We start from the raw sequence: 27,681 nt of genomic DNA on the forward strand, positions 1-27,681 counted from the left end.
CAGCATCGATGGGGAGACCAAGCCAGCTGGCTGTGGTGCTAGTCACTCGCCCCCTCAGGTGCCGTGCCGGCCCTCACTGGTGCTCGCTAACAGCACTTGCCCAAATCGTTTGCGAAGGCTGTACGGGCCGTCCTTTGTATGTGTAGTGTAGTCCTTCGGCCTACTGGCACTACAACGTCCTTTGGCCTCTTGGCTCTACAGACCAATATCATCCAGCAGTAAACTATGGACCAGTTTATGTATGCAATGGATGTCACTGTACACGAGTTGCTTTGTGTGTTAGTCGATAATACACTGAAGTGTATAACGCAGATATTGGTTGTCTTGAAACACTTTTTTGAGATTCAAATGTTGATACCTAAGCACAGTAAAAACATTCCAGCAGAACTCCTTTGTGCCAATAAATTGTCCATCCAGATCAATTGCCTTTACAGACCAATGACATCTGACAGCATTTGTTTAAGCAAGTAAACTCCCGACCATTTTTCGACCTTGTGGGCATTGCAGGCGTGTTAAACAAATACTGCCTGCCGGGTCAGACATTATTGACAAGAGCACTCCATCTAAACAAGGGTGTTGAACTCGCTTCAACTGTTCTCGTTTAATCTTGATTTGAATGCTTCCGTGACCGCAGGAATCCATACTCTTTGGTTCTTTCGGAAAATTCACGTAGGTAGAAATAAAACAAAATGATTTCGATTTAAAGCTTTCGTGACTGCAGGGATTCATCTTCTTGGTTCTTTCGGGAAAAGTTTGACCCGTGTGATGTAAGATAAAAAAGTTTAGCTGGAGGCATATTATATTTTTTGCGACATTAAATTGTAATGTATGACTTACTGTTAGTAGCTCAGCCTTATTGCTGAGTATATTTAGTATACTGATGATACTGATGTAGTTACTATTTTAGTTTTTTACGTGGTGGTTTAGTTGCTGCAGCTCTATACTATTAACATTCCTTCCCTTTATTAATGCTAACCCTACTCCCTCGCTTTGATGCTGCTAATCCTGCATAATGCACGGGCATAACATGACTTTGAAACCCCCTGCCCACCTCCTACGCATTCCACAAGTAGTGACTAATCCCACATCTGCATTACCCATAAATATGCTAAATTCCTCTTGATATGCAAATTCCTTTGTCAAGGCGCTCTTCCCCCTCCAACCCAGCTTAAATATACGCTGCCAAGCCTGGTGGTGTTCATTCAGACGCTGTCTTTCCGACAGACCTGTTCTTCACTTGAGGACGGCTGCTTGCGTTGTGGCCGAAACGTCGTGAGCATTATTTTATTATGTTTTATTTTTATTATTTTATTATTTCCCTTCTACGTGACTTTACCGAAAGAACCAAGAAGATGAAAACAAAATAAATCACGACGTTTCGAACGTGCTGCTCGCTGCAGACATCGCGGCTATCGCGATTTTCACCCGAGGACAGGCGCTTGTGTTGCGTGCGAAACGTCGTGATTTATTTTGTTTTATTTCTACCTACGTGACTTTACCGAAAGAACCAAAGGGTATGTTCCAGTTTACTCCGTTGGCACCTCGCGACCTGTTTTATACTGGTTGCGAAAGCATACGTGTTAAACTGTTTTATACTTGTGTAAGATGTGATATCAATTCTTAACTAATAATGATCATAATGACGATGATAAAAAAGAGATGTTATTCAAAGGATCGCAGACCAAAATAACAGGCAAACACACAACCCTCGTGAACGTCGCTCGTTTCCCCATGCAAATTTAGACAACATTCTGTTTGACGTTCCACTCTTTCCGCGTGCGGTGTAATGGTTAGAACACTGGACTTGCAGTGCAGAGGTTGCCAGTCAAATTCGATCTGATGACACCACCACCGCAGTTGATACAACGTTAAAGTATTTATTTTTTTGCTATTCCCCCACTGCCTCTGCCCACCCCAGCGGTATAGATGGGTGCATCCCAGTTGGTCGATCGGCAGGTGGCGTGTGGTTGGTTAAAGTGTGGGGAAAACTCCCATCTCTTCCATGACGCCTGGCCGGCGCGAAAGAGTAGGCAAAAACACCGTACCCTCTAGGGTAGAAGCCCTTCCGTCAGCAGTGGTGTCGTGAGAAGGCAATTCTAAGCTGGCGCCTCTACACTGCTCTTGATCAGGAAGTGCGTGCGAGGTAGCGAACTCTCACAATAAATGCCAGGGTCATGCAACCTGAATGGTGGAGGCAAAGTGTTTATGTATGTTGAACTTCTTTCGCACCGTACATAACCAACCGTTACTAATCGGAGGTGCGGGGGAAGGTCAACAAACTAAACACAAAAAGCAGTTCTAAAGAAATTCGTTATCAATCTAGATGATTTAAAAGTGCATAACTCCAGTGGCTTCCTAATATCAGAAGGAAGAGCGTTCCAGATAGCCGCAGAAGCACATCTGAAAGCACGCGGTGCGGTGACCGTCTTTATTCAATGGCGAGCCAAAGGCCGTTACGAGGATGACCGAAATTCACGTGATGGTTTATGCTCCTTGACTAGATCAGCAAGGTATTGTGGTTCATTCTTGACAAGCACTTTATCTGTGACGAGGACGAAATTATAACGAATTCGCTCGGCAACCGGAAGCCAATGCAGCTTGGCGATCACGGGACGAACACGGTCGTATCTTGCGGTACCCGTCGCGACACGAGCCAACGAATTTTGTACACGCTGCAGCTTGGCGAGTTTGCGAGTGATGTTTACAACCGACGCGCAATGCGCCATTAAGAGGAACCAAACATCATGTTCCTTGTTTGTCTGATGGAGGCAAAAAAGATATCAACGCAGGAATATTACTCGATGCGTATCGAGTAAATGGCGGCAGACACAGCAGAGCGGTTGAGAGCCCATTTGACGGTTGTTTCGGAGGTTTGCTGGTTCGAGAAGAGCGGCAGCCCCGGTTAATACCGCGGGCGGAATGACACCAGAAACATACCCCCGCTGTCTGCACTGCAGCAGGCATCATTCAAGATCCCGTGGCATGACTCCAAAGAGAGCAAGGGCCATGTGTGCCAGCATCACGGGGCCAAAAATCATATAATTAACATAAACCAAAGAATGTCACTAGTTATTGGCCAAACACTATCCCCCGATTCTGAAACGTTGCCAGCAAATCACTTGATTGGTATTGCCCAGCAGCAGCAACATCATCGCTTACTGCGCAAACTTGGCAGGACCCTCCTGGAAAAGAGAGAGGGTCTTTGGACTCGGGGAGCCTTTCCTGAGAAATAAGTTAATACCTCAGTGGGCTTTGCCTCGTAGGATGAGGATGGTTTAGTTCTATTTTTCATGTTTTTGGGCCATTTTTTTTCCTTTCCTGCACTGCCGTCGAGTTTTTTGTATTGTTTATTGTTGAAACATTCTCACGTGCCCCAAATAAAAGAGCTTTATAGCTCATCGGATTCCTTCAGAATGAATAAATATTCGGATTCTGAAAACAAATGTAAATAACACGCTTAGCAAATTCTACAACTACCGGAAATAACTTATTTGCGTCGAGCCAAGGAGCAAATATCAACGCCCTGCGAACAAATGCCGACCGTAATCGTCCGTGGAAACGCAGCAGTGCCTTTGTTGACAGGCTTTGCGGCGCCGTTACGAATGGCGAGAATTCCAAAATGTACTCGGGAAAATAATTTGATGTCCCCTTGTTGAGGGGGCCCGTGCTTTGTGTTGCGCTCACAAACAGCATTCTGTTTTCTCTCCCCCACCAGCACCCCACCGCCATCCTCGGCCACGCTTCTAAAAAAAGCGAATCCACGCGGTCAAAAAATAAATAAAATGCACGCGGTAAAAAAAAAAGCAAACCCACACGGTCAAATAAAAAACGGGACTCACGCAATTTTGGTCAACAAAACAAGGCAACGTGTTCAAACGGTCGTCGATACAATTAGCATCGCGTTTCTCTGCGGCGGGGGGGGGGGGGGACACAAAACGCAGATGCGTTTCCAAAAATACATTTTGCCGTTCCTCAAGCGGGACGCATTTGCGCATGAAGGAAACAAACAGGTCGCACGCAACGATCATGGTGGCACGTGCGTTTCTCTCCGCGAGTATTTAATTCGCGGTGCACGGAAGCCGACGGGCGGGCGGGCGGACGTCAGAGAATCGTGCGTTTAAGAGTATTTGGCTGCCGCTATAAATGTCCACGCGATCAGCCACTTGTCATTGGGCTGCTATCATTTGTGGCGAGGTCGCTTCTGAAAAAGAGCTACACAGCTCAGGTTGGGGGGGGGGTCTTAGCTGGTAAAATACGAATAGTAAAATAGATTTTAAAATGAGTTTGCACGTTTGCAAATTGTCGGGGGGTTTTTTGCCCTGTTTTCGGGCCTCTCAAGCTTAGAGCAACCATCTTTGGAGCAAATATGGACAGTTTTCACTCGGGTAAGACCCTAATAGCAACAGGACTTTATACTAAAGCTTAATTCACTTTGGAGCGTGTCTATAAAAGTTATGGGTAACCCCGCCACCCCCCCCCTCCAAACAGTTACCGACGAACGGGCGGTGCTAACACATAAACGCTTCCATCCAGAGCTGTGGAAGGTTAAAACGGCAATTTGTTACTTCATTCAGAGAGGACAGCGGAGAAAACAAATATTTTTGCATTGTACTTTGCTGCAACGCTAACAGTCCCCCGGCTTCACCAACCCGCATTGTCCAGCATGGTATGGTCGAATGACCCTGCGTGAGACACACAGCATGAGACCCTCATTCAGCAGTGGATTGACATGTGCGTTACACGAAAGAAGACCAATCAAACATCTCACGATGTTGGCGTGATGTTAACTACCTCACTCCGTATACAGGAGGTCGTGGGTTCGATCCCGACCCTGACGCTTATATATTTGGAGTTTTCATGTTCTCCCCGTGGTCACGTGGATTTTTCTCCAGGTCCTCCGGTTTTTCCCTCCACATTTAGAAAAATTAGTTTGAGTATTTGGTTGCTATACATTTCCACAAACTGCTTCGCTGAGCTATCATTTGTGGCCAGGTCTTTTCTTTAAAAGAGCTGTATAGTTCAGTGGGCTTTACCTGGCAATACAAAATAGTTGAGCTTAATTCATAGTTTAGTTTACATTTTTTTAAATCTTTGGTACTGTCGGCGAAACTTTTCAAAGCAGACGGCGCACTCTCAGCGATTGTCACAAGGACAGCCTTTGGGCTCAAACGAGCTCAGCTGGATGTTTAGTTTATGCACGTTTAATTTCAAAGGGCCAAACAAACACGAGAGGAATTCAGTGTCGCTCCGTGCGGCGTTACGCAAGTAGAGCGCCTTCATTCTCACAATGCCGTGCCCGCGATGGTACAGTGTGGCCTGACTTTTGGAGCAAAAAATAACCGTCGTCATAAGCCACAATCTATCCACTGCTCAATTGAAGGCCTCCCCCCCCCCCCACCAAGTCATCGCCATCTCTCGCGGTCTTGTGATTAAGGACCGCCATCTCATATTCACGTGCATTGCGGGCTCTTGAAATATTGAGGGGTTTTTTTTCCCCAATTAGAAAAAAAATGGCTCTTCTTCTTATTTGGGTCGCCGACCCCTGACCTGCACACGAGCTGATTTTATCGCCCCGTCTCCGCGGTTGAAACATTCCGGCTGCATTTCCTCCTTTGGCTGCAACTCCGTCGTTAGTCTCGACCACTATACAGATGTTAGGAGTGATTATATTTTGCAAATCATGGCCACAGTTCCGGGTCCACAATCGATTCTCTCTTTAACGTGATGGTGAATGTATGTATGTTGAACTTATTTTGCACCGTACGTAGACAACCGTGCCACTTGGACATGCGGAATTAACGTAGTGGCCTCCAGTGGCTGCAGGAGCCATGTGAACCCATCACGCACCCATACAACATACACAAATTTAAAAAAACATAAAATGTCTTACACACGCGAGATTCAGTGCACATATCGTTATTAATCCACGCATCGGTGACCATTCCACCCCCAAAAGATTGAGAATCACTGTGATAAGAAGAAACCCGAAGCTAAACAGGCCTCCTGTCAATCAACTGCTGGATGAAGGCCTACCCTACCCTCACCAAGCAGGTCATGGGGGTTATTTGACCACACTTCATCGAGTGCGGGGGGCCTGGAGAAAGCGAACAGGAGCGTGAACGGGGCAGCGTAACACAGCGTAACAATAACTTTTGATCACATATAATGTAGCTCCCCCCACCCCGCCCCCCTCCCCCCCACCGTGCAAGGCCTGTTTAACACAGTGGTCGGCCCAATCTGGGAAATATCCAAGACTGAAGGAATTCAGGTGCTCTCCAGGTGATTTGGTCACAAGCCATGTAAAACTAGTCACAACTTAAGTCTCCGGATGAAACGACGTTTTTTTTATTTTGCCGTATCTTAAGGAAAGATTTGGGGAGGAGGGGATGAGTGTTATAATACAGTCGGTGTGTGTGTTGCGTGACCAGATTTGTCTAAATGTACCGACATCGGATACAAATAAGAAACAAGACTTACTTTCCGCATCGCACTTTGAAAGACTGCTGTCAAATACACTGCTGAGAGAAACGTGGGTCCAAGGTACACAGCGATCGTCACACGCACTCTCAGGTCACACTCAGGTCACACAAGCTCTTAATGCCATTACCCCATCACGAGTTTCATCATCATCATCATCAACATGCTCACCGCTCTGACTCATACTTGCCAAAGCGCAAAAACAATGAACAAGCTGGCAAACCCTTCACGCGCACAACGAACAACGGCCACACCACCTTCCAACGTTGTCACACGCAACCCCACACTCCGCACCATGTGCGTGGAATCCCATGGAGGTGTTTTTTTGGACTACGCTCAGGCAAAAAACAAAGTGCGCCCCCCCCCCCATATGCTACGCACGGCAACACAAGTCATTCGGGGAAGGTGACGTGGCCCCAGTGGTAAGCGCATTCGCTCGATTGTTGCAGAGGCTATAGGTTCGAATCCGGCAGCCCACCCTGGTTATTGCCGCCGGTGTATTAACCACAAAATACGTGGCCGTCCGTTTCACAATGGACGTGAAACATCAGCTGGTGGTCATTCAAAATGAGTAGGCCTTTCAATGCGTAACGGCTTTCATGGTCCAAATTTTAGAAATTTGACATTACAGCGAGCAACATCGCCCCCGACTGTGAAACTCCTGCAGGCTGTGTCCGTGAAACACAGCTTCTGCGTGATAGCCTTGCGCGATACGAATGGCGCAAACACCAACTGCACAAAATTATTGCCGTTCCGCATACTAACCGCAAGCCCTTTATAGTTTATTAAAATAATTATCTGCCAATCAGTATTGTATGAGCAACCATACTCGTTGCTTAAAACAAAACTTATATGAATGCGAGTGCTTATTGAACCATACTGACAGGGCTCAATTTCTCACTGTATCTTTTCCGCGGACGCAGCTAGACTCGAGTAGTCCACGTGATTTGTCGCCACAGCCATAAGAGAAAGGTACACTCGATGCAGAAATATTTCCAAGTTGCTGAACCGTACATCACGCAGTCCGTCCTCAAAGGGCGATGACCTCTCTTGCATCGGGAGTCGGTAATCCTTTGGCATATTAACACGGTTGGTACGATTGATCAGCGTCTGAACGACACGCACCCTTCCACTGAGATCACACCGCCCGCCACACACCGCTGAGATGCAGCTTCACCGGTCGACACAGTAACCACCTCGTCTCCTGGCTTGTTGTTCTTTTCTCCCTCTCTTCAAGACGCTGTCTCTCAAGCAACCGAGGGGCTTGAGCCAAGGCTGCGTGCAACTGTCCGTTTTTAGCGAACGGTAGATAATTGTATTGTTTTATATTTTATTTCGATTTAAAGCTTTCGTGACTGCAGGAATTCATCTTCTTGGTTCTTTCGGTAAAGTCACGTAGAAGGGAAGTAATAAAATAATACAAATAAAACATAATAAAATAAAATAATATAATAAAATAATATAATAATATAATATGTTTTATTTTTATTATTTTATTACTTCCCTTCTACGTGACTTTACCGAAAGAACCAAGAAGGTTATATTTTATTGTTTCCCTTCTACGTGACTTTACCGAAAGAACCAGGAATATGCAGACAACCCATTCATAATAAAGGTGTTTTGGGTTAGATCGCGTTATTTATAAATATGTCGCAACCCTCCACCACCCGACATGGCCAATCAGTAAGACATGTGTCACGTTGACAAAAGACAAATCGTTCACTAATTTAGCCCACTGCTGTGTTGAATAGTGGATCCACAACATTTACAATTTGAGTAGGACGACGTTTCGCTGTAAATTACATCCAGCATCTTCAGGGCGATTTGGCAGAATAGTGAAGCCCATCAGGATTCGAGATCCGAAGCTGTGGTGTCGGTGGGGTTGTTTGCAATTATGTAAAAGATCAGTAATCAGCCACTTAGCATGTGACTCACCTGTAAGGAATTGCAATGTGTGTTGTGTATTCCTTAATAATACGCTTCCAGGCTGCGCTGAGTCTACAGCTATCACAGCGATTTGAATTATTTGAATTCTTCTCAAATTCAATTGATTCTGTAACTAATCTTGGCCAATAATAATTAGTTTTGCATACCACTTCAACGTTATCAAGAGGAATTGAATGTCCTCGTTGGCAAGCATGCTCTGCCACTGCTGACAGCTGTGTTTTGGAGAATTTAATATTCCTGTGGTGTTTCTTTTCGTCTTACGCTAATGTTACGTCCCGTCTGTCCAAAAAACACTTAGCGCATAAGGAATTGATACGATCTGTTGATAACTTTGGTTGATAATACAGTGGTACCCCGGAGATTGAACTTATTTCGTTCAAGAAGGTCATTCGAACACCGATTTGTTCGAACACCGAATTAATTTTCCCCATAAGATTTAATGTAAATGACATTAATTGGTTCCAGACACAAGAAATCTCTCATTAAAGTATTTTTACACGAAGTTTACAGTAATTACATGCATAAAATGAAAAAAAAAAACAAGAAACACAATGAATAAATGGAATAAATGAATACATATATGGAATAAATTAAATAAATGAACATTGAACTTCACTTTACCTGTCGTAACGAGAGCTGTTGGCTTGAGTGGAAGGTGGTGAGGAGGAGGAGGTGGTAAAACCTTTGTCTGGGCAAGCGTCATGCACGCTGGGCCATACGCGTCTCTGCCGTACACGTTCTTTCAAGTCGCGATTGCCCCGTTCGACCTCCGAATTTCGTTTGGTTGCCAGGGCAATAAATGTTCGGAAATATCGTTCGAACACCGATTTGTTAGAGTCCTGGTGCGTTTGATCTCCGAGGCTCTACTGTATATTTAATCTAACTAAAACTAAGCAAATTGATTAATTCTCTAGATTCCACAGCAAACAAGTCCCACATAATAACGAACAATTGAAAAACAAAACTGTAATGAACTTAACTAACACTGATTTAACCAGTGACATGATTTCCATCCTATAGACTCAGCGCAGCCTGGAAGCGTATTACACTGGTCAATAAAAAAAAACTTTTTCTAGCCTGGACTTTTACAGCTGTTTTAGACTAATTTCAGGGTGCTGATTCCAAATCTGATCTCAGATTTGCTCTATCAGATCATTTTTATGCTTTCGGCATACCCCATTTTCATTGATTTTACCCGAAATTAACTCTGTCACTTATGATTGCAAGTTGTTGCGAGTCAGTGACTGCTTTAGAGTTACAATATGGTGCTGTATTTTTAGGATAGTGTGTTTATATCATTTTATGTAGATATCCTCATTTATTTAATATTTTTCTTCTGCAGTTTTTATTGAAAATGCAATATTTGATATCTCAAAAACCTGATGTGATAGACAAAAACTGATGCCAGATTTGGAATCAGCACCCAAAATTACATTAAAACCGTTGGAATACCTTATGCCAGAAAAAGTGTGTTGACCAGTGAATTATTAAGGAATACACAACACACATTGCAATTCATTACAGGTGAGTCACATGCTAAGTGGCTGATTACTGATCTATTACATAATTGCATACACCCCCACCGACACCACAGCTTCGGATCTCGTATCCTGATGGGTTTCAACAATGATCACGTCATCCTGCACAATCTAAGACCGGAAGCAGGTGGATGGTTTCACAAGTCTGGCAAATCACCCGAAGACGTTCCAGCGAAAAGTCGTCCTACTCAAATTGTAAATGTTGTGGATCCAGTATTCAACACGCCGGTGGGCTACATTAGTGAACTACAGTAATCCCTCACCACTTCGCGGTGCAAGTTTCGCGGCCTCAGTGCATCGCGGATTTTTCGAACTGATTCAAAGGCCTCATTATACCTGTGCAATAACACCATCATCATTCATCATCAAATTCCCCCCATTAATCGCGATAAACGAGGGATCACTGTATTTGTCTTTGGTCAACGTGACGCATTTTTTTACCGATTGGCCATGTCGGGTGGTGGAGGGTTGCGACACATTTATAAATAACGCGATCTAACCCAAAAACACCTTTATTATGAATAATATTGGTCGCGAAAGCCTACGTGTTAAACTGTAGACAACCTGGCTCAAATGAGAAACTAGAAACTTTTTTTTTATTTACCAAGTAAAGCCCACTGAGCTATGTAGCTCTTTTTCAGAAGCGACCTGGCCACAAATGATACCTCAACCAGGTTAATTATCACGTGGAATTGTATAGCAGCCAAAGACCCGCATGTTTATTCTAAATGTGGAAAAACCAGAGGACCTGGAGAGAAATCCACCTGACCACAGCAAGAGAGACGTGCAAACCCCAAATATACAGGCGTCAGGATCGAACCCATGCACTGTGATAATTTTACAAAAATAAATTCTAGTATTAAGAAAGAAGTAAGGCCATCGGGAAACTCCCATGCAGATATTGTGTGGCATGGACATGCAAAAGAGAACGGGGGGGGGGGCAAACTACTTACAACTAATTACAATCAATGGCCTTGAGAAGAGAAGAAGGCGGCTGACATTTGAATTGTGCGTGATAACACGTTTCTATTATTTTTCTCCGCTACCCCAGACGCAATTATGTGGCTCGAACACCGCAGCGTGAGGTTATAGTCGTTGTGCTACACCAACAACATAAGTACGAAGAGAGGGGAAAAAACACTTGTTTCTATCAAATATGTTCCGCATTGCTCGGTGTCAGATCTCCTTTGAAAAAGAAGACGTTTCATCTCAATGGACTCTTGCCTCGTGTTACATAAAGGCATTGATTGATCGGCAATGGTTTAATTAGCCAAGTTTAATTAACATGACTGAACATTTAATATACGGAAAGGGGAGAAGTCACATTGCCACGTTTTCATTAAATTACAATAACAATGGCATTTATTTGCTCAGCGAGTCAAATCTATTTTTAAGGCTGGTCCTGCCACATTGGAATGTTTGGTTAATTCTCTCAAATGGAGTTTGTTAAGTGGAGTGAAAACCTGGAGAAAACCTACGCGCATGAGGGAACACCACTTAAAGCTCCACATGGATAGATTCAGGAATCCATTGTCATGCTGCTGTCTGGTAATTATCGATGTAAACTCGTGGGCAGACGGTCCTACGGACGAGGGGTGCAACACTCAACTGACACTCACCACTTAATGAGTAAAAAAATAACCCGTAAAAACAAAGTTTTTCACTATAAATCCTTTATATGCGTGTTCAATGGGCCACAACCCAACCCACATTGGTCTTTGAAACGGGCGGCTAGAGTCCTCTCGTCCTCTGGCTTGAGATGGCTGCCACCTATGGGTCAGATGATTGCCTGCCACCATTAAGCAATTGGTAATTAAATATAATTAAAAAAAATCCTAAAAAGTGTAAAATTTTGGAATTTTTTTTTACGAAAATACATTGTCACGCACAACGAGTCTGTGTGCAAAATGTCAGCTCGATTGGATCACGGGAAGTGGGTTAAAAAACGACCGAAAGATTTGCACGGTCGTAAGCGCGCAAGCAAGCAAGCAAGTGAACTTAATATAAAGGATTAAAAAAAACTCACCACTCACTATTCACCTGTCATTCACCATGCACTCAATCGTAACACTCACTCATTTTTCTAACGCTCCACTGAAAATAACCACTTACTTGACATTCACCACTCTCTCCTCACTCACCAGACATTTACCAATCATTTGATACACTCACCAACACTCGCACATATTACCACTTAGCTAACAATCACCCTTTACTTAACAAAGACAAAGATCCCCCGTATAGCCAGTAGGACTCTTGGGGCAAGTGCTGTTATCGAGCACATATGAAGGCCGGAACGGTACACGAGGGGGTGGGTGGCCAGCACCACGCCCGACCGCCTTTGTCTCCCCAGTAGCGATGTTTACACACCGCACCAGGTACTCATTTGAGGCTGAGTCGACCGAGGGGAGGCCCAGGACCGGTTCAAATAATCGTCACTGGTGTTGGCCGTGAGCGGGAATCGAACCCGGGTCGCCGGGTTCATAGGGCAGCGCGCTAACCGCTACACTACCGCTCCCTACGACACACACACTCGACACTTAACTGAGACTATAGTTTTGCCACTTCACGTGGTACCAACAAACTAAAGCATCACGTCCGGGTCAATGAACAACATGTGACAAACATCTCCATATTAGCCAGCGCACGCCTACCCAGGGCAACGGGGGCATTCAGTACGTGGTAACCGCACACCTAACAGACGCGTCTGTGGTAACACCGGTACAACGATACAGCCCGTCAACCAGACTTTCAAAAGTGACCCTTCCTTAGCTTTGCTGTTTGCATTGACGTCACCAAACACAGGCAACGCCACTGTGACGCTCCCGGAAAGTTATTTCTCACCAGCCCAGCAAGCCCGCTGGCTCACATTACAATATTACAATAATTGTGATGCTTTACAACCCTTTGTCAATCAAGCGGACGGACAAAGGCCTCCCCACGCCTTGTCATCATGAGTCGTTTAACCATATTTCACCACGGTGAGTCAGTGTGATGGTTGGAAAAATACCAGCGGGGGGGGGGGGGGTGAGGACAGATTCAGATACGCCGTCACCACTGCCGTTAGCCATTGCAGAAGATTCAAACTCTGCGCGGTAACCGTTGCACCACCGCTTCCCCCTGCCATCGGCCCACTTTAGCACTCGGAAAATACCCAGGGGCTTACTGTTCCACAGGGGCGCACCGGGATTATCGTCTAATGCAGAAGTGGAAGCTGGCGATGGACGGCATCTGAAATATTTTACAACTCGGTTGTTTGGGGGCACCTGTAGCGCCCCTAAAAACCATTTCCGGCCTTCGGCCAGGAAAGTCACAAAATTTGCACACCAACGACGCATTCACGCACGCATCCGATGCTCCGTTTTGAAATGAAACATCTTTGAATTGTGTAATGTTTTGAATTAGAGAATTGTATTTCTTCATTAAAAGCTTATATAATTTGACATCTGGAAGACTTCATTGAAAACGACATTTCGTGTGAATTTTCTCTCGTCGTTAAGTAGATGGCCTTGCTGGGGGTTTCGGTTCGATGCGGACTTTCACCTGTTTGGGATTGCGGGATCGAGATAAGGCGACGCAGAGCTGTTGGCCGTGCGAGAAGACCGCCGTCTGCAGATCGATTCCAACGTAATCGAACGTCTGTCCCTGCGACTTGTTGATTGTGATAGCGTATGCGGGGAGAATGGGAAATTGTCGTCATCGCAAAACAAATGGTAAAGTCGTATCGGTGGGGGCCAAGTCGATTCTGGGAATCGATGTCGGGGAATCGATTCTGGGAATCAAGACCGAATCGCCTCGTTCTCCATCTCTCTCTCAAGCGTTCATAATGTTCAACACAGATAGATAAAGTTGGGCGTTTATATTACTAATTACAAATATTTTTATTCTTTGGGTCTATGTTTATTTTTATTAATTTCAGCCTATCTACGTGACTTTACCGAAAGACCCAAAGAAGATGAATTCCTGCAGTCACGAAAGCTTTAAGTCAAGATTTACAAATATTTTTTATTGTACCAGGTTAGGCGCCACTGAGCCTTTGTAGCTATTTTTCTTGAAGCCACCTGGCCATGACAAATGATAGCTCAACGGAAGTGGAAATATATAGCAGCCAAATACTCTGAGCACGTAACAATGATTCTAAATGTGGAGGGAAAAACCGGAGGACCCGGAGAAAAAATCCACGCGACCAAGGGCAGAACATGCAACCTCTAAATATACAGGCGCCAGGGTCGGGATCGAACCAACGACCTCCTATATGTCAGGTGAGGTAGTTATCATATCGCCAACATGACACAACACAAAGGCAATGCCACTCGATTGCAAAAACCGCTCGGCACAACGATGCCCGACCAATAGAAGAAAGCGCGCAAACACAGCCGTAAGATTTCGAGTTGAAAGCTTGCCAGCAAAGTCGCCATGAACGTGCTAGCAAGCTCGTCGAGTCTCGAAATCTCTCGTCAGGGTCGATGAGGACGATTTGTACCGAAAATCAGATGGAAGAAGACTGCACGCGACTTGCAGGCGTATGTAAGCCTCGGGGCGGCGAGGAGACCAGACGAAGAATGTGCGTGATGGATTTTTTTTATATTTCTGCTCATCTTCGCGCAGTGGTACTTTTTAAATCCTTTATATTAAGTTCACTTGCTTGCTTGCTTGCGCGCTTACGACCGTGCAAATCTTTCGGTCGTTTTTTAACCCACTTTCCCGTGATCCAATCGAGCTGACATTTTGCACACAGACTCGTTGTGCGTGACAATTTATTTTCGTGAAAATTTTTTTCCAAAATTTTACACTTTTTAGGAATTTATTTTTTTATATTTAATTACCAATTGCTTAATGGTGGCAGGCAATCATCTGACCCATAGGTGGCAGCCATCTCAAGCCAGAGGACGAGAGGACTCTAGCCACCCGTTTCAAAGACCAATGTGGGCTGGGTTGTGGCCCATTGAACACGCATATAAAGGATTTATAGTGAAAAACTTTGTTTTTACGGGTTAATTTTTTACAATCCATTCTTGCCAGGGATCCACTCGTAGTCTGCAGACACATAAGTGGTTGCTTCGCGTGCACTGGTTTGCTCCAACAAGCACAGCACTCGTTAAAAAAACGGGCTAAGCATTCCAACGCAGGACCCACCCTACCGCAACAGAATATTGAGACAGCGTGAAATATTTATAGGTAAATAAATAACCGCTTTATGGTTATTAGAAAGTAAGATCACTTGTGTGTCCCTGGCTGTCCTGACAAAAGCTTGCATCTTCATCAATGAAAAAAAAAATGTGTCATCTACGTCATGTCACGATACAAATTATTGAATGGGATCTCTCGCAGAACAGCAGAGTCCTTCGCTTTAGGGAAAGATCATCGCCTGGTATACAGGAGGTTGTGGGTTCGATCCCAACACCCGTATATTTGAAGTTTGCATGTTCTCCCCGTGGTCGCGTGGATTTTTCTCTGGGTCCTCCGGTTTTTCCCTCCACATTTAGAAACATGCGTTTAGAGTACAGTAAAACCTTCTATTGCGAGTAAACTTGGTCTGCGAGTGTTTTGCAAGACGAGCAAATTTTTAAATAAATATTAATTTGATAAACGAGCGAGGTCTGGTGAGTGTCAAGTGATCACAACTGATATACGAGTGCGTTGGACTACAAACACGTTTCCGGAACGAATCATGCTCGCAATCCAAGGTTTTACTGTATTTGGCTGCTATGAATTTCCATGTGATAAACCACTTAATTGGGCTATCACTTGTGGCCAGGTCGCTTCTGAAAAAGAGCTATATAGCTAAGTAAGCCTTACCTGGTAAAATAAAAAAAATTGTTTAGTTTGTGTGGCCACAATTGTGGCAGTCATTGGTAACAGATGGGAACACCAACTCACTTCACTTGAAAACCTGGTCTAACGACAGTTGCTCAACCCAAAATGTAAAGTTGTGCCAGCTCACTGCTCTGATCTCTTGAGCCACCCAGCCACCTCCTCCTGGCTGTGATTTTAGTGTCCTGTTTCCCATGATTCAGAGTTCCACAGGGCACACTGTCCGATTACATAACTACACGGGGCTACTTGTTTTTCAGTTGCCTGTTCCTTTCGCATATAACACACAACTGCCCCTGTAATAACTAGACATTACAATGGGCGTATTAACACCGTTCTCAATTAAATAAACCGATAAACTAGTCGAGGTATAAACAGTTCTCTTTAACGGGCCACGGCGCATTCAGATAGTACCCAAAATGGTTTTTAAATGGCCAGTCAGCAGAAAGTGCAGTCACAACCCACGTGTTTAAAAAAGCAATTACCCCTATTGTTGGACAAAATATCGCAAATTCCATCAAACTGTGGCATTCAAACAAAGAATTTGTTTTCTTTCACTGTCAACCCCAGATTCCACTCAACACTATAGCATTCCATAAAGCAAATATGCACGCATTCAGAAACACGACAGACTTGTGGACAGAAAGGGCAGTTAGCAAGCACCTATAAAGGTCAGCGCAGCACATGACCAACCGTGTATTTGCAATGGCTCACGTTCATACACTGCACCTGTGACCTTATTCAGGGCTGAGTCGACCTAAAGCAGGCTCAACGCTCAGTTTACATCCCACTTGCCACGGATAAAATGGCTTAATTTCCAAGTACATGTTTTTGATAATTCCGCATATAGTCTTGCCATTGATATATAAAAAGCATTGAATTGATCAACATTCTGACGTGTAAAAAAATGTTATCTGCAACAAATATAGTTTTGGTATTTGATATTGTGTTTAAAAATTCTTCCACCGTTGCTGATCCCACTTTGTACTTGGGAAAATCACAGAATGTGGTCAATCTCATCAGATTCTCAGAAGATAAGCTGAAGAGTCTGGAAAGCACTTGGACAATAGGTGGCCATCACACACAGCAGGTTGTGGGACGATGTGGTATGCAGCAAACCATACTGCAGCAATGTTAACTGTTGTACTGTACAGTGCTTCTATGTCTATGCTCCCCCCCCATCTTAGCCACCAACCTACAGTGACCAAGCATGAAGTATGGCCAAAGAGCATCCATAAGACCGGCACGGCTTGGGGAAGAAGTTCACCAAGCAGTGGATTTACAAAGGGGCTACCAATTCTCTTTGGTTTTTTTCGGTAATGTCACGTAGGTAAAAAATATAAAATGAATTAAAATGAAAAAAACACTGTCTCTTAATAATTCTCTTCATACGCCTAAGTAATTTTGCTGGAGCAGTCGACACCTGATGACGGTTAATTGTGTTGCTTACGAAACGTCGTGATTTAATTTATTTGTTTTTCGTTTTAATTGGTTTCATATTTTCTACCTACGTGACTTTACCGAAAAAACCAAAGAGTATGGATCTTTGCAGTCACGAAAACTTCAAATCTAGAATGGGCTACCAAATGATGTAATGTGCCGGTTTTCTTTCGTTATTCAGATCTCTCATGGGAAAGACACTTGAAGTTCTCAAATGAGGTGTCCCCTAGTATACAGAAAGTTTCTGTTCAGTTGTGCAAATGGCCAAAAAACCTACCGAGGTACCAGCTTTGACCACTACATACCACCGTTCCCAACACACATATCACACACTTACCCATGTACAAAGTTACATAACACAAACACTCTATCATGAACAACACACACGAAGTTTTTATGTGCTGAACATCAACATGCACGTGTGTAATTAAAAGATCGTGTACGCAACACAAACAGCAGCTGAGCCTGAATAGCAGTCTATTAGAGCAAGTGTTGTTAGTGAGCACCTATTGAGGGGTGGTGGTAAGCCACAGACTTAATGTGCAGGGGCTCGTGAGGCCATCACCACCTAAGCCTGACCCACTTTGTCTCCCTGGTGCTCATTTTAGGCCGAGTCGACCTAGAAGAGGACCCTCACGGGTTTGGAAAAACATCTACACTTTGAACGTGAATGATATTTCATGAACATCAACATAAATAAATAAACTTTTTGCATACGATGGTATGTATGTTGAGCTTCGTTTGCACCGTACGGGAAATGGTGGAGCCGAGGCAATGGGGTTGTGACTAACGCCAACGTGAGTTCAATTCCCAACCACGGCTCAACGTCAGTAGGGAGTGATAGATGAACCGGTCATGCATGGGACCAGCCTAGCGAAGTATGGTCAAACAATCTCCCACGAGCGGCATGGTATGGGGAAGTCGTTCTTTGACCAATGGTTTGACAAAGGATCTCTAAATCATTATCAACAGAATGCACGCACACGACACATATAGACACTAACATATCCGCACTCACATATTTCAATAAAGCAACGTATGCAAGTTTTAAAAAAACTGTAGCCGTGAATATAATACACGGTGCAAAGACTAGTAATATCTCCCGTTTGAAGCTTTGTAGGCCAAATCAAGTGTTGTTACCGACCTATTCACCGTTTATAGCCGTGAATGGCAGGACAAGTGCTGTTACGGAGTATTTATCCCACCGATTACAGCCTTTATGGCCATGGGAAGTTCTGTTACAGAGTATCTATCCCACGATTATAGCCTTGTAGGCCATGGGAAGTACTGTTACTGAATGCATTATGTAAAAACTCTTTTTGTTCCTGGGTAGTAAGTGCTATTTTCGAATCGCTTATGCCTCTAAAGAATATAAAATGGCTATTATTCCCCACAAACTTTGCTTTTGTGACTAGGACTTTACGTGAAGGAATGACACAAATGCACACCACGTTATCTCATTGAAAAATAGGTAAATTTCAAAATATCACTGTCCTGGTCACAAAAGCAAAGTTTGTGGGGAATAATAGCCACGTTCTGTACCTTTGAGGCATACGCAATAAGGAAATAACACTTGCTACACAGAAACAAAAAATACATTAATTTGTTACACAGCGTTATTAATGGAGTTAATTATTAACTTTGCTTTTGCGTCCTGCTCACAAAAGCAAAGTTTGTGGGGAACAATAGCCATGTTCTGTACTTTTGAGATATAAGCAATTAGTAAATAACACTTACAACCCAGGAACAAAAAAAATGTGGAACAGTGATATCTATCACCCGATTATAGCCTTGTCGGCCGGGGCAAGTGCTGTTACTGAATATATATAACCCGATTAGAGTCTCGTAGGCCATGGCAAGTGCTGTTAATGAATATCTATAACCCGATTAGAGTCTTGTAGGCCATGGCAAGTGCTGTTACTGAATATCTATAACCGATTAGAGTCTTGTAGGCCATGGCAAGTGCTGTTACTGAATATCTATAACCCGATTAGAGTCTCGTAGGCCATGGCAAGTGCTGTTACTGAATATCTATAACTCGATTAGAGTCTTGTAGGCCATGGCAAGTGCTGTTACTGAATATCTATCACCCGATTAGAGTCTTGTAGGCCGGGGCAAGTGCTGTTACTGAATATCTATAACCGATTAGAGGCTTGTAGGCCATGGAAAGTGCTGTTACTAAATATCTATCACCCGATTAGAGTCTTGTAGTCCATAGCAAGTGCTGTTACTGAATCTCTATCACCCGATTAGAGTCTTGTAGTCCATAGCAAGTGCTGTTACTGAATATCTATAACCCGATTAGAGTCTTGTAGGCCATGGCAAGTGCTGTTACTGAATATCTATAACCCGATTAGAGTATTGTAGGCTATGGCAAGTGCTGTTACTGAATATCTATACCCCGATTAGAGTCTTGTAGGCCATGGCAAGTGCTGTTACTGAATATCTATACCCCGATTAGAGTCTTGTAGGCCATAGCAAGTGATGTTACTGAATATCTATAACCCGATTAGAGTCCTGTAGGCCATGGCAAGTGCTGTTACTGAATATCTATAACTCGATTAGAGTCCTGTAGGCCATGGCAAGTGCTGTTACTGAATATCTATAACCCGATTAGAGTCCTGTAGGCCATGGCAAGTGCTGTTACTGAATATCTATACCCCGATTAGAATCTTGTAGGCCATGGCAAGTACTGTTACTGAATATCTATACCCCGAATAGAGTCTTGTAGGCCATGGCAAGTGCTGTTACTGAATATCTATACCCCGATTAGAGTCTTGTAGGCAATGGCAAGTGCTGTTACTGAATATCTATAAACCGATTAGAGTCTTGTAGGCTATAGCAAGTGCTGTTACTGAATATCTATAACCCGATTATAGCCTTGTAGGCCGAGGCAAGTGCTGTTACTGAATATCTATACCCCAATTAGAGTATTGCAGGCCATGGCAAGTGCTGTTACTGAATATCTATAACCCGATTAGAGTCTTGTAGGCCATGGCAAGTGCTGTTACTGAATATCTATACCCCGATTAGAGTCTTGTAGGCCGGGGCAAGTGCTGTTACTGAATATCTATACCCCGATTAGAGTCTTGTAGGCCGGGGCAAGTGTTGTTACTGAATATCTATACCCCGATTAGAGTCTTGTAGGCCGGGGCAAGTGCTGTTACTGAATATCTATAACCCGATTAAAGTCTTGTAGGCCATGGCAAGTGCTGTTACTGAATATCTATACCCCGATTAGAGTCTTGTAGGCCGGGGCAAGTGTTGTTACTGAATATCTATAACCCGATTCAAGTCCTGTAGGCCATGACAAGTGCTGTTACTGAATATCTATAACCCGAGTATAGTCTTGTAGGCTGGGGCAAGTGCTATTACTGAATATCTATACCCAGATTAGAGTCTTGTAGGCCATGGCAAGTGCTGTTACTGAATATCTATACCCCGATTAGAGTCTTGTAGGCCGGGGCAAGTGCTGTTACTGAATATCTATACTCCGATTAGAGTCTTGTAGGCCATGGCAAGTGCTGTTACTGAATATCTATACCCCGATTAGAGTCTTGTAGGCCATGGCAAATGCTGTTACCTAGTACATGTTAAGGTTAAGCAAATGTATACCCGCATACACACACATGCAAGATAAACACCCCTACACAGTACTAACAGACTCGGGGTAAGGCGTTGTTAGAGAGCTCCTATGCAGGCCACATATACACAAAGCTACAAATGTACGTGTGCGTTATATGCGTCGATTCATATATATATATATATAAAGACAAATAAACATTTATCTTGAACAGACTATTGGGGCAAGCGCTGTTAGCGAGAACCTAAGAAGGTCAACAACACGATGTGGTGGGTGGGTGGTCAGCATCGTCTCCCTAGTGCCGATGTTTACACACGAGATGATACGCACGCAACGTACGCAGCGTGCACGTAAACACTCTATACACATCGACAAACAACAGACAAGAAGTCCCCACGTGTAGCCTGTAACACACTGTATGGCCAAGTGTTGTTTATCATCATAAGTGCTGTTACTGAATATCTACGAAGCCCGGCACGGCACACGAGGGGGTGGTGGTGGGGTGGCCAGCACCACGCCCGGCCGCCTTTGTCTCCCCAGTGGCGATGTTTACACACCGAGGGGGTACTCATTAGAGGTCTAGGACCGGTTCAGATGATCGTGAGTGGGAATCGAACCACGGTTCGCCGGGTTCGTAGCGCGGCGCGCTAACCGCTGCACCACCGCTCCCCACACGGCACTGTACACATCAAACATTAGAGGGGCTAAGACCACATTCTATCACTTGCGTTTAACACAAGTACCGTCGCGAACTTAACGCGACTATTCGCACGCGGATAATAACAGCACTGCCATAGTTATAAGGCGAATACCGTAACGTGAAACAGCGCGCCGTGGGTTTCTCTCAAGGCGAACGCGCACACACATTGACCACATCGCAGCTCCTTAAAGACACGGCAAAGCGCTAACGGACGTCAATTGCTTATTAATCGTAGATTAATAGCGATAAAAAATATATAAAACATTGCATTGTTTGGAACGCTCGTGGTGGGTGAACTCACCTCAAGTCGGGCCTAGGCGGGAGGCGTCAACCATCAGCGCGGCCTCAGATACGCGCCTCAACAAACGAAAACAACTCCACCACCACCAACCCTTTTACGGATAAACAAACGCGCAAAAAAACCCTCCTAAACTAATTATTAAAGGCGGTGACGACGACGACGATTAATTGTAATGATTAATCGATTTCATTGTTGAAGAAAATAATAACGTTTAAGAATAAAATATAAACGCCGAGACTGGGACGCGAACCCGTGGACACGAAACCGCGGCCTCGTTCGGTTCGGTTCGCGCAAACCCGGAAGAGCTCCGGGGGCCGAGGACGCCCCCCACCCCTCCAACACCTCCCCCACTCCCCACTCCCCCGAAACCCCCTCCTCACCCCTCCCACTCCCCCAAACCCCCACCTCACTCCCCCATCCCCCTCCCACTTCCCCCCCAAACCCCAACCTTATCCCCCAAACCCCCACCTCACCCCCCCAAACCCCCACCCCCCCCACTCCCCCCCCCACCTCACCCCCCCACTCCCCCAAACCCCCACCTCACCCCCCCACTCCCCCAAACCCCCACCTCACCCCCCATCCCCCTCCCACTTCCCCCCCAAACCCCCACCTCACCCCCCATCCCCCTCCCACTTCCCCCCCAAACCACCACCTCACCCCCCCAAACCCCCACCTCACCCCCCCCACTCCCCCAAACCCCCACCTCACCTCCCCCAAACCTCCACCCCACCCCCCCAAACCCCCACCTCACCCCCCCAAACCCCCACCTCACTCCCCCAAACCCCAACCTCACCCCCCCAAACCCCCACCTCACCCCCCAAACCCCCACCCCACCAAACCCCCACCCCACCCTCTAACCATCCTCCAACCCGCCCAAAACCCTCACTCCACCCCCCCAAACCCCCCCACCCCACCCCCCCAAACCCCCACCTCACCCCCCAAACCCCTACCCCCTCAAACCCCCACCCCCCCATACCCCCCCCACCCCACCCCCCAAACCCCCACACCACCCCCCCCAAACCCCAACCACCCCACCCCCCCAAACCGCCACACCACCCCCCCAAACCCCAACCACCCCACCCCCCCAAACCCCCACCCCACCCCCACCACCCTCTAACCATCTTCCAACCCCCCCCCCAAAGCCCCCACCCCCCGCCCCCAGCACAGGGACGGCCATCTTGGTTAAGGTTACTTTTCATTCACCTGTTTATCACGTGCTAAGGTAGTGGTAGTAAGGCGTTCACGATCAATATTATCGATAAAAAAGGTTTTATTTCGGGGGGGGGGGGGTGTTTGCGTAAATAAAAATGTGTTGTTAAACCTGCCACCCACCCGGCACAGCCAACCAGTAAGGTTTGTCACAGAAACGAAACGTCCCAATGACTTGATGCAAAGACTCATCGACCTACGGACGAGTTAGGTTATTTTATTTCTAAAAAAAATATATATTATTTATTATTATAAATTTTTATTATTTATTTATTTTCTACGTGACTTTACCGAAAAAACCTAAGAGTAGGTTACAGAGGTCTGTTCGCAAGTCGATTTCTTCGTAAGTCCAACTTTGTCGATTCCAAACAGGTTGTACGGCATGTACACAAAACACGGGGAATGGCGTTTAAGGTTGTATAATATGTAGATGTTGATGCCACTGGTTTTTCGTGTCTTGCAGATATAGATGGCACTGGTCCTTTATGTTCTGCAGATGTAGATGCCACCACCGCCATCATCTATTACGCGGTGGTTAAACTTACACTGATGACATTACTTTTTAATTACACGCTTTTATTTAACTCATTCTGTCTGTTGTTGTCGTATCCTCAAATCTTGTAACTCAATTTTAACCCACTTCCCAATGTGGTATCGACTGAAAACTTGGTATACTTATGTCATACTGATGACAATACTATATTATATCATAAAAAATAAAAAAAAACATAAATATATATTTTAAACATTATTTTTTATATGTTATGTTTCGGCTTGGCTCTAATTGTCCACGGTAAACTGACGTTGGCTGTAATTGCCCACGGTCCCTTACGTTGTGGCAAGCTTCGGGGCCACTTCCTGGAGTCGTGGAGTTCTTCCATTACTAGTACGGTACATTTCATTAAAGAGTGTTTAAAAAAAGGTTTTTTTAATGTTACCTTTTTTGCTCTAATTTAAGATCGAAGCAGGAGGACTTCTTCACAATTCCGGCTCATCGCCTGATGAAGCTGGTTGTTGTAATCACCGCCGAAACGTCGAACTCGAATTGTAAACGTTCTGGGTTTACTCTCCAAACGCACCGGTGTGCTGAAGTAACGAATTGGCACGTTTAGTTCACGCGACAAACCTTACTCGTTGGCTGTGTCGGGTGGGAGGCGGGTTTAACGACACGTCAGCAGACACACTGCGTAACGCTACCGCGTGCGGTGACATCACAGATGTGACGTCACAGATGTGTGACGTCACCGCTCACTTGCCGTGCAATATATTATAACCATTATTTCGCCCCCCCCTTCCCCTAAATACAAAAGTCATTTTTTATACTTTTTGCATTGTGTAGAGTCTGGAAACTACCCACATGCCAAATCTCAAGTTGCTTGCATGTTAGGAAGTATGCTAAACATTTCAGACACACATATTCACAAATTTCCCTTTAATTATTCTGGATATTGAAGTTTACTTCAACAGCATGTCCGATGACACGTCCGTTGAGTCGGTTGGAAGGGGAGAGGAGTGATTTGGTGGGTTGGCCGTCGTCACGCAGTGATTATGTAGAGGGGAGTGTACTCTAGTTTTAATCTGATGTTTTTGAAGGAAGGAAACGCACCGTACTTATTGCAATTATGATAAACGCTCAAAAGTTTACAAGTTTGACAGTCGTAAAGAACAACTCGCATTAAACCTCTCTTGTGAAACGTGTGTGCGTGCGATCTTATTATTTGTCTGTCCAACATACACTTGCACTACGCACCTTCTCATAATCAGCCATGAATAATCCACTGCTGGATGAAGGCTTCCGCCCCCCCCCCCCCCCCCCATACTGGTACCCGTCATAGGAACGAGGAATTTCCACCACTGGGATGTAAATAGTTAAAATAAGCGAGAAAACATCTGTGAATTGTAATTTTTTGCACACACTCTACGTATCAAATGTATGCGTTTCTAGTGGTGTAATTTCTAGTGGAGGGCTGGGTAGGGAGGGTGGGCTGGGTGGGGGTGGGAGGGGTGGGGCTGGGTGGGGAGGGGAGGGTGGGGAGGGGCTGGGTGGGGAGGGGCTGAGTGGGGAGGGTGGGGAGGGGCTGGGTGGGAGGGGTGGGGCTGGGTGGGTGTGGGAGGGATGGGGCTGGGTGGGGAGGGGCTGGGTGGGGAGGGGCTGGTCACCCCGTGGTGCCCTTATAAAACTCAACGTTTAACCTACTCACGCCGGCTTGTGCCCGCCCTCACAGTCGGGCATATTTGCGGAATACACCACGCCGCCGTTGACCCTGCAGGCCATTGACCGAGCAATCCAACGTTCCTACCAGCTCCCTCCGCAGGAATGTGTTTATTGCACAAAAGCACAGAGAGAGAGAGAGATGCGTGCTTGACATTACACTGAGACAGAAAGAGAGTACACGTGGATTGGATCACATAAGACGGTTTGGGATTAAAGTCAACATATGTATACTGGAGAAATCCTATGAGCTATGAAGCTCTTTTTCACAGATGTCCAATGGAGGGGCGGGTCAGAACGTCGCAAGAATAAACAATGCAAAGACACGATAGGAGTGCAACGAATAGGAAGGATAAATAAATCACTTCCAATATACACACAAATAAAACTAAACTATATATTTTTTGTCTTGCCAGTAAAAGCCCATTGAGGCATTGCCTTGTTTTTCAAAAGCGACCTGGCCATGAAATGATCGAAAATTTATATTTGGCTTGGGCAGGGCAAAGCCATGGAAACTATATTGGGGGCCGTCCATAAATGACGTCACGCGATTTTAGACGATTTTTCACCCCCCCCCCCCCCTTGTCACGCGGCGTCACAAAAAGTCAGACCCCTCCTCAAATATGACATCACAAAGCTCTGCCCCCCCCCTCCCCCCAAATAAAACATGCTTCAAATCGCTTTAAACTATTGTCATTGTAGTGTGTATTTAATGTGCCGCTGCACTCTGATGTTGTAGGAGAAAACATCCAAAAGTCTATTTAATTAAGTAGAACGTGTTGTCTATATTTATTGCAAGTTGCGCATTTTGATGTGACGTCATCCTTTCTCACCCCCCCCCCCCCTCGTCACACATTGTCACAAATGTCTGACCCCCCCCCCCCCCAAGGTGCGTGACGTCATTTATGTACGGCCCCTAAGGACGGGCGTATATTGCAGTAAATCCGAAATATTCAAAAGAAAAATTGTTCAGCTCATGATTATTAATGAGGGGGGAGGGGGTTGCCCCATGTGGAATGACGTCACCCGCTAATGGTTATTGTGGAGGGGTGCGGCATGTGGAGTGACGTCACCCTCTCATGGTTCTTGTGGAGGGGTGCAGCATGTGGAGTGACGTCACCCGCTCATGATTATTAATGAGGGGAGGGGTGCGGCATGTGGAGTGCGCTACCTTCTTGTGCGTTAGTGGAAATTTCCACGCGGACATGAATATTAATGGAGGTGGGGAGGGTGGGCCTCATGTGGAGTGACGTCACGCGGGGGGTGAACCTCATGTGGAGTGACGTCACGCGCGGGACGGACAGACATTTCTGGGTGATTATAGGAGGTGATACACGTTAAAGGCTTAATTCGTTGCGATAGCATCGAAAATTACAACCCTTTTCACCCAAAACACGTACTTGATCATATTTAAACAATGGATATTAACACACAAAGATATTGACAATATTATAAACGTGATATTAAAATAAGCACGGTTATTCAATGCATTAATTAATATTTATTGTACCTACATACCGCCCGTCGTTAACAGGGAAATGGTCGGTAAGCGAACACATGGGGCTCTGTGGAGGCCCGTCGTTAAACGATTAATCATTAACAAGGTTGCTTGTTAAGAGGGGTTCTACTCTACACTATACACTACTATACACTATACACTACATTACTATACACTACACTACTATACACTACACTATACACTACACATTTGGGCGAAATGGAGGCCCGTCGTTAATCGATTAGTCGTTAACAGGGGTGGTCGTTAAGAGGGGCTCTTCTCTTCACTCAACACTACTATACACTACACTATATACTACACTACTATACACTACTATACACTACACTGCTATACACTATGCACTATACACTACACTACTATACACTACACTATACACTACACATTGGGCTTTATGGAGGCCCGTCGTTAATCGATTAGTCGTTAACAGGGGTGGTCGTTAAGAGGGCTTCTACTCTACACTAGACACTACACTATACACTACACTATACACTACTATACACTACACTATACACTACACGATACACTACACTATACACTACTCTACACTACACTATACACTACACTATACACTACTCTACACTACACTATACACTACACTATACACTACTCTACACTACACTATACACTACACTACACTATACACTACTCTACACTACACTATACACTACACTATACACTACACTACACTATACACTACTCTACACTACACTAGACACTACACTATACACTACTATACACTACACTATACACTACTCTACACTACACTATACACTACTCTACACTACACTATACACTACACTATACACTACTCTACACTACACTATACACTACACTATACACTACACTATACACTACTCTACACTACACTATACACTACACTATACACTACACGATACACTACACTATACACTACACTTTGGGCTCTATGGAGGCCCGTCGTT

The 27,681-nt window shown here is 45.0% G+C and overlaps 1 protein-coding gene across 1 annotated transcript in view; it reads right to left on the reverse strand.

The window, feature by feature from the left end:
* The window catches only part of LOC133357622 (WAS/WASL-interacting protein family member 2-like), a 37,471-nt gene extending 15,387 nt beyond the window's left edge, over positions 1-22,084 (reverse strand). Inside the window, exon 1 of the mRNA XM_061575670.1 lies at positions 21,801-22,084. The gene's annotated coding sequence lies outside the window, so the exon portion shown is untranslated. The remainder of the gene's footprint in view (positions 1-21,800) is intronic.
* Positions 22,085-27,681: the final 5,597 nt, after the last annotated feature.

Source organism: Lethenteron reissneri, chromosome 7 (genome assembly GCF_015708825.2).
Source record: "Lethenteron reissneri isolate LAM-NWPU_2019-01 chromosome 7, ASM1570882v1, whole genome shotgun sequence".
Classification (NCBI taxonomy): Eukaryota; Metazoa; Chordata; class Hyperoartia; order Petromyzontiformes; family Petromyzontidae; genus Lethenteron; species Lethenteron reissneri.